Source organism: Urocitellus parryii, chromosome 7 (assembly GCF_045843805.1).
Source record: "Urocitellus parryii isolate mUroPar1 chromosome 7, mUroPar1.hap1, whole genome shotgun sequence".
Taxonomy (NCBI): Eukaryota; Metazoa; Chordata; class Mammalia; order Rodentia; family Sciuridae; genus Urocitellus; species Urocitellus parryii.
This window is the reverse complement of record NC_135537.1, coordinates 47,340,220-47,346,219: the sequence shown is the minus strand read 5'-3', so window position 1 is coordinate 47,346,219 and position 6,000 is coordinate 47,340,220. Positions and strand designations below refer to the sequence as shown.

Below are 6,000 nucleotides of genomic sequence, written 5' to 3'. Positions count from 1 at the left end.
GGTAGTAAATTTTTAATTACAATTTTCACTTAGAAAATAATTAAATCCTTAGGAAAGTTGCAGGAACTGACGTATACTCTTCACTTATATTCAGCCATTGTTGATTTTCTCACATTTGCTCTTTCTTGAGATATATTCCATGTAATATGCATATTATTGTTCCTATTATATCTGTTAAACCTTTTGAGTATAGAGTGCATGTATCATGATTCTTTTCTCTTAGAAACAGACATTCTCAGTATAATTATCAAATTCAAGAAATTGAAATTGACAGAATATTATTATTATACAAACAAGTTTTACTGGTGTCCCAATGTTGTATGAACTCTTTTTCCTCAATTGGAGATCAAACCTGGATTATGAATTTGATTTAATTTTAATTTTTTTAGTTTCATTAAATGTGTAGTATTTCCTCAGCCTTTGTTTTCACGACTTAAGTATTTTCAAAATGTATAGTCCCATTGTTTCATAGCAGAATTGCTCAACCTTGGCAATATTGACATTTTGGGGATAATTTTTGTTGTTGTGGAGGCTTTCCTGTGCACTGTAAGGTGTTTAATAACAAGCCATCTTCTACCAGTTGCATCTTCTCCCAGTTTGACAATGAAAACTATCTCCCAACAGAGCAAAATGTTCCTGAGGGTAGAGTTACCAGATTAAAAAAAAAAATACAAGACATTGTATACATTTTTAATTTCAGATAAACAACGATCTTTTTTTTTTTTTTTGCAGTATGGGAGATCAAACCCAGGATATTAAATATGCTAGGCAAGAGCTTTACCACTAAGCTATATCCCCAGCCCTCACAAATAATTTTTAGTATAACATAGGACATACTTATATTCAAAAATTATTTGTGGTCTATCTGAAATTTAGATTTAGCTGGGCATTCTATGTTTTGTCTGGCAACCCTACTCCATTTGCCATTATTGAGAATCATTGGTATTTAGCATGTGTTTAAATCTGGGCTTGATTACTTCCTAATGATTCTCATGATTCAATTTAGGTCGTGCACTTTTTGTAGGAACATTAAGTGGTATATCCTCTCCATGGCATCACATAATGAAGTTTTGGATGTGATTTTGCCCTATTATTGGCAAATGGGATTTTCCCCCATTATTTTTGTGCTGGGGATTGAACTCAGGGTCTCATGAATACTAAGCGTGCACTCTACCATTGAACTTTTGCAATTGCCTCTGAGGTCCTACATTACTTGGTCTCCATCTCATCTCTGACCTTACTGTTACTATTCCTCTCCTTGCTCACTTCACTCCATCTCTGCAGGATTTTATTTCATAGAAAATGAAAGGACAGACCTTTGCACTTTCCTTTTCCTCTACATGCAAAGCTCTGTCCCTAAATATCCTCATCCTCCCAGCCTGAAATGGGATCTTATTAAAAAATACAACAGAAGAACTGGAAGTATAGCTCAGTGGTATAGTTCTGCCTAGCATGTACAATACCCTGGCTTCAATTCCCAGCACTGACAAAATAAACAACAAATAGTTTCAATAAAGCATTTTGTTTTCCTGCTTTAAGTCTTTGGCTGCTGTTTTCCTAGCTTACAAAATCTATGCTATCTGCTATCTTGCTCTTGTTTGTTTAGCCTTCTATCCCTGCCCTTTTCTTTCATCCAGGCCACAGGCCTCCTACATGATATTCTTTCTGCCAGAAATCCTACCCATTCCACTACCTGATAACTTCTCCCTCCCCCAACTATGCCATATTTAACTAATTTGTATTTGTCCTTTAGCTCTCAGCTTAAATGTCACTTGCTCAGAGAAACTTCTCTTGATTTCTCTTAATATACTCTCATTTCCTTTATGGCCTTAAGTACATTTTATAATTTCACTTTTATCTTTGTGAATATTCATTCATCTGAAGTGTAAATTTGGAGGTAATGTGCACTTTCACTACACTGTAAACTTGATGACCATGCCTGATTTTTTTGTTGTTGTTCTTAACAGTTCCTGTCACAATTCCTCCATTTGTTCAACAAATATTCACCGTGTAGCTGTGATATCCTTCTTAGTCTTTTAGATGTAACAAACAGAATAATTCCTAATGGAGAATATATTCTAGTTGAGGAAGCACAGTCAGTAAATAAAATAAATAATAAAAGATGTAATATGTTAGATGGCAATAAATGCTAATGAGAAAAATAAAGTAGAAGGGGTATAAAAATAAAGTAGAAGTATATTCCCATGTAAGTAGTGGAATTTTATTTTATTTTATTTTATTTTTCTCAGTGTTGGGGATTGAACTCAGGGCCTCACATATTCTGTACCATTGAGCTACATCCCCCAGCCCAGGCATTGCAATTTGGATTAAGGTGATCGCCAAAGAAGATCTCACAAAGGAGAACTTTGGATAAAAACTCAAAGAAGAATTAAGCCATGAGGATATTTAGGGAAAGAGCTTTGCATGTAGAAAAAAAGGAAAGTGCAAAGGTCTGTCCTTTCATTTTCCATGAAAGTAAATCCTGCATAGATGGAGTAAAGTGAGCAAGGAGAGGAGGTCAGAGATGAGATGGGGGCCAAGTAATGTAGGACCTCAGAGGTAATTGCAAGAGTTCAATGGTAGAATGTATGCTTAATATGCATGAATTAATAGGTAAGGACAAATTAATGAGTGAGAACAAATATGGAAAGGAATTTAGACACTGAAAAGAATGAATAAGTACACTGAATACTATGGCACTGTGTGGTCAAATGATAGATTCCTTTTTTGGATACTAAAAGTACAATACCATCTCCTTGTCTCTACTCTGTCTCCGCTTTAGTGAAGACAAAATTTGGGAAGGTTATGTGTGGATACTATGTATTCTGAGAAATATAGAAATTTCCAATTTGTGTCTGGGGACCTTCAATTAAACAGAGGAACAGGATAAGAAAATAAAACCAGCTACCTTTAGTTACAACCACCACCAAACAAACAAACAAACCCACTTATCCCCTCCCACCTCTCCACTCTAGCCACAAAGAAGTTGTTTCTATGCTTGAAATTTGCTAAGTTTGTTCCTGTCTTTGTCCTAATATTCTTCTATTCACAGATCTTTGCATAATTGGTTCCTTCTTTTCTTCTTCCCTCCATTTCTCCTTTTCTTTCCTATTCTCATTCCTTCCTTCTTCTCTTTCTTTTCCACCCTCCCTCTTTCATTCTTCCTCTCTTTCTTTCTTCCTCCATCCTTCCTCCCCTATACTCCCCCCTCTCCCCTCATGGCTTCCTTTCCCTTCCCTTCTCTTCCCTCCCTTAATTCCCCTTATCTCTTTTTCTCATTGTACTAGGGATATAATCCCAGGCCATGTGCATGGTAGGCAAGCATTCTACCATTGAGCTATACCTCAGCCCTTTTAATTAATTAATTTTTATTTTGAGACAAGATCTCACTAAATTCCTCATTCTGACCTTGAATTTGGCAATCCTCCCGCCTCAACTTTCAGACTAGGCCACTATGCCAGCCTTTCTATTTTTCAAGTCTCTAATCAAATAACACTACCTTAGAGAGGGCTTCCCTGATCTCCAGTCTAAGTAAGTTCCCATTATTATCCTTACATCTTTCACAACAGCCTGTATAACTTTCATTCATAACACTTAGTATTGAGATGTCTTTTGTTTTTAATGATTATTATTTGTCCCTCATCTAGGATAGAAGAGCCTTTCTTGCTCACAGATTTATCATAAGTCTAGAACAATATTTGACACAGTAGGCACCCAGAACGTGTTTGTTGAATAAATGAATGGCACTTATATGATTTTAAAAATGTTTAGTTTACATTTTTTGGATTGAGTTAAGTTTTTATTTAGGAATGTCTGTATTTCTTTATTTGTTTCATTTTCCATTTCTTCTATAATTAAAAAAATTATCTTTTGCCCATTTTTCTATTGAGTTTCCCCACTACCCCTTTGTCAATTGAAGTGAACTTGAGACACCTTTGTTTGTCAGGTTTGTGGCAAATAATATTTCTAGTGGGTTTGCCTATTGACTTTGTCCCTGTTTCCTTCCACAGAGGCCCTAAAATCTTAAGCAAATGTAGCAGAATCTTCCACAGTGGTTAATGTTCAGTTGAGTGGCAGCATCGACTAGCGGGGTTAGTTCACTTAGTAGACTCTGACTTTTGGCAACTAGACCAGTTAGCTAGGAAATCTCATGTTACTCCATCATAGCTTTCTTATTTATGGTATGGGGATAATGGTGCTAAATGCCTCACAAACATGCGAGAATTAAGTGAAATTAAGGATGTAAAATGATCCTGGTACTGCACCCATTGAAAAACTCCCAAGTATGGTTAAGAGCTAGAATTTCACTATTTTCATGTTGTTTTTCTTGATTCTTATATGGTATACATTTTCTCAAATACTCCTTCAGGAGTTTATTTTGGTGCAGCAATTTATTTTAAGGCCTAACGCCTACTTTGGATTTTTGGTAAACAAGGGACACCCTAAGCAACCTTGAAACTTCAGCCTATAGGCAGTTAACAGATCTGCAGAGTAAAAAGGCCAGCCGGGCGGGTGGTGGGTGGAGCCTCGTGTGGTCTTGAGTGGGCGCGGCGTGCTGTAGGCACCCTCGGAGCACCCCAACCCCAGCTCCGCCCCGCCCCGCCCCGCCGCCAGACCAGCCCCAGGTTCCTGTAAATCCCGGGCGCTTCTGCATCCCCCGGACGCTAACAACTTGGTTTCCACTGTCGCCTGACTTTCATCCCCAAGACCCAGAATGTGAGTGCGGGCCTTTAGCTGCTTCGGGGCCGCACGGCCGGCCCCCGCAAACCACCAGCTTTTCGGGGGAGGATAGACCTGGACTTGGACCAGAGAATCTGGGCGCGTAGGCTCCGCGCTGCTGGGCCCGCTCGGCCCTCTCTGTGGAAGTTCACCCTGGGCTTCCCGGGGTCATAGATAACGCAGGGTGCGCTGAGGGCTTCCGTTCTACTGCAGGCGAGTTTGGCGGCGTTTTGCGACCCGGGGCTGGCCAGCGCCTCCCGGAGGAGCCTGGGCTCCAGGTTGAGCTCTGGGCCGCGAGGCGCTGCCTGGGCCTGGAGCTCCAGCACCTGGGCGGGGGATGCCTAGGATTCGCCAACCTCCCAGGAGAAGGGAGAGTCGGGCCTGTAGCCCAGATTAGGGTGACATGCGGCGAAATCCAACGCACCGCCCCCAGGGAAGAGGGATGGGTTCACCAAACTACACCTGTGGTCAAACATCGCTTCAGAGTAACTGAGTAGAAGCTACCAGGTGAAGTGGGAAAAGGTGACTACTGATTTTAGTAGAGTATAAAGCAAGAACAACATAAGGAATATCTTAGCAGATCGTAGTGTTCCTGTTCCACTTCCAAAATTCTTTCATTGCTTTGGGTTCACTGTACAAGGGGCGTGGAGGAAGTGCAGTTGCACTTATTTTGCAGTGCCAGAAACTTGACCGAACGAATTGACCATTAATGTAACACTTGATGCAACACTTGATGCAATTGGTGATTATCTGCAACTTTTGGTTCTCCTTATTATCATCTTTTCGTGACTGCCTTTGTAATGGATAATCAAATAGAGGGAAGAGTGGGGTTAAATATCGCTATTATTGATTGCAGTGCCCTTCAACTTTCTAGGAAAAATTTATGTTAGTTCATTTAATGCTCACAACCACAAACTTAAGTGGTATTGTTATTCTTTTTCATACTCCAGGAAACGGATTGAATAATTTATCAAGTCACACAAGTGGTAAGTGATAGCATTAGGATTAGAATTCAGGTCTGTAAGATTTTAGGGCTCAAGCTTTATGACAGTGTAAAAGAACATTATAGTCTGGGATAAGACAGATCTTCAGGTTTCAAGTCTATGCATGAGGTTTGTTTGTTGTCTGACGCTGGGTGACATATTTAGCCTTGTAGGGCCTGTTTCTGTATTAGTAAAATAAAGTTAATACTTCTATATGCCGTAGTTTTATGAGAATTAAATAAAATCATATTTGTAAAACACTTGGCAAAGTACCTGACACCTACCCATAAGCTGTATA

General features: G+C 39.5%; 1 protein-coding gene across 1 annotated transcript in view; it reads left to right on the top strand.

Moving 5' to 3' along the window:
• The first annotated feature begins 4,611 nt into the window (after window positions 1-4,611).
• Window positions 4,612-6,000, top strand: part of Cpne3 (copine 3) — a 57,229-nt gene continuing 55,840 nt past the window's right edge. Inside the window, exon 1 of the mRNA XM_026383970.2 lies at window positions 4,612-4,716. The gene's annotated coding sequence lies outside the window, so the exon portion shown is untranslated. The remainder of the gene's footprint in view (window positions 4,717-6,000) is intronic.